The 2,396-nt window shown below is 37.5% G+C and overlaps 1 pseudogene; it reads right to left on the reverse strand.

Moving 5' to 3' along the window:
• Positions 1-1,271: 1,271 nt before the first annotated feature.
• LOC101581322 overlaps positions 1,272-2,396 on the reverse strand; it is a 115,830-nt pseudogene continuing 114,705 nt past the window's right edge.

Genomic DNA, 2,396 nt, shown 5'->3' on the forward strand with positions numbered 1-2,396 from the left:
CACATTCATCATAGGGAAATTGTACCTGTACAGAATGTATCTAGGTTCCTCTTCTTTTCCCTTCTTCTCTTCAACCCTTTTTCTTTCCTTACTCACAAAGCTTTGTTCCCATTCTATCTTTTTTCTCACTTTTTTCCTTTAATCTTCCACCCACCTCAAGTCCCCTTTCCTTTTGAACAATGATTTCCTACTTCATAATTTTATCATACATTTTGATTCTTACTTACACTTTCAGTTTCTCATAATAGAGAGTCAATGCAATGTTTACACAAACGTGTCCAATTTATTTCACTGAAGAGTGTGGTCTAAAAATCCACCCATTTAGTGATAAATGTCTCAAATTTATCCTTCTTATGACTGAACAGTATTCCACTGTAGAAAAAACTACATCCTCTTAGAATCTGTTCTTCAGATGATGGGCATTTGAGTCATTTACAAGATTTAGCTTTTACAAACTGTGCTCCTGTAAATATGGGCACACATATATCACTGTGGTATGATGATTTAATTCTTTTGAGAAAAATACAAGCTGGGTTGAATGCGACCTGTAGTACTAGTTTTTTTGAGGAATCACCACATTGCTTTCCCCAGTGGTTGTACCAGTCTACACTCCCATTAACAGTGGAAAAGGGTTCCTTTTTCCTCACAGACCCACCAGCATTTGTTATTGGCTGATTTTTAAAAAAATAATAGACATGATTTATGAAGTCAGATAGAATCTCAGCATTGTTTTAATATGCATCTCTCAAATGATCACTGATGCTGAACTTTTTTTTTCTTGTATTTATTTGCTGTATGTACTTCTGAGAAATGTCTATTCATTTCATATGCCCATTTTGGATTGGGCTTTTAAATTTGGAGAGGCTAAGTTTTTTTTTTCAATTCTTTATATGTTCTAGACATTAGTCCTTAGTTTAAAGAATGATTGGCTAAGATTTTTCTCCACTCTGTAAGTTGTCTTTTGCTCTGCTGGTGATTTATTTTGCTATGTATAAGCTTTTAATAAGATAAGATGCCAGTTGTTGAGTCCTGGTAACATTTCCTATGCCATTGAGGTTTTGTTCATTTGGAACCAGAAGAGACCTAAAGAACAATTCAGCACAATAAAGGTAAATCAAGGGGCATCATAATTTCTGACCTGAAATTATACTACAGAGTAACTGTAATAAAAACTGTGTGGTATTAGCCAAAAAGACCTAGGGATCAATGGGACAGATTAGAAGAGGCAGAAGCAACTTTGAATACAGTGAAACATAGGAGAGCCCCACTCTTCAGTCATATTTGGAAAAGCAGATGTGTTTAATTGCACAATGAATCTTTTCCAGTCTAATCTTTTTAGAGTTGGTGGTTACCTTCTCGGTGCCTCTCTTCTTCTCCCTCAGCTGACTGAGCTTGACTTGTCTATCTACCAGAATCTTCTGCCAGTCTCTGTGTTCACAGTCACCAGAAAGGACCTCAAGTTTTCAGTTGTACTTCTTTTTAATCTCAGTGTGGACATTCATTAGTGCCTGAGCTGCTTCTGGTGTTTTTAATCTAGCATGACATTCTGTGTCTCCTTCTAGCAGATCAACGTATACAACTTCTAAGATTGCTGCCAGTGTATCCCGGACTTGCTTCTGGCCAGGTAGAGTTTCTGGGCTACTGATCTTCACAATGACTCCACTCATGAACTGTGGTCTTGGAGGGCTCATTTTCTCCTGAGGATGATGCTCTGGACCACTGGCTTCTCTATTCTTCACTGCAGCTCTACTAGGCACTGTGCTGCCTGTTTCCATTTCTGATTCTGATTTTATTTGGGATGTTGTCTTTTTTAATGAAGCCGTGTTGGCATTTTGCAATGCCAAATACTCCTTTTTAAAATCCATCCATTCATTCTTGGACAGAATCTGCAAAGGTATGACTTCTTCTCCTATTTTATGTCTTTATGTTTTTTCTTGTGCTTCCTCTAGGTTTTTAATAGAGACCTTCTTTGGTGTCTCTAGTATTTTCCTCTTCTGTAGAGAATTCTAAGTCTCTTTTCTCTTCCAGAACTTCAGAAGCCTCTTTTGAATGTGTTTGTGAGCTGTTGTGTTAACTTTTGACTGAAGAGCTACTTCTCTTTTTCTTAAGTGGTCACTCATCAGATAAGCTGGACACTTCAGCTCTGTCTCACTTTTTCTTTTCCTTGGGTTGCTTTTGGGGTTCCATCCTTTCCATTTCAGAACGTTCAGAAGTGATCCTATCTCTTTTCATTTTATGGATATTCTCGTTGCTTGCATCCATACTCACCTCCTTTCTCTGTACATTGTCTTCCTTCTTCACTTGCCCCCCCTTTTTTTTCCTCAATTACTCTTAAACCAGGAATGGGCTTATTTTTCATTGTTTTAGGAAATATGCCAGGTTTTCTTGGTGCTTCT

Source organism: Octodon degus, unplaced genomic scaffold (assembly GCF_000260255.1).
Source record: "Octodon degus isolate 3935 unplaced genomic scaffold, OctDeg1.0 scaffold00110, whole genome shotgun sequence".
NCBI lineage: Eukaryota > Metazoa > Chordata > Mammalia > Rodentia > Octodontidae > Octodon > Octodon degus.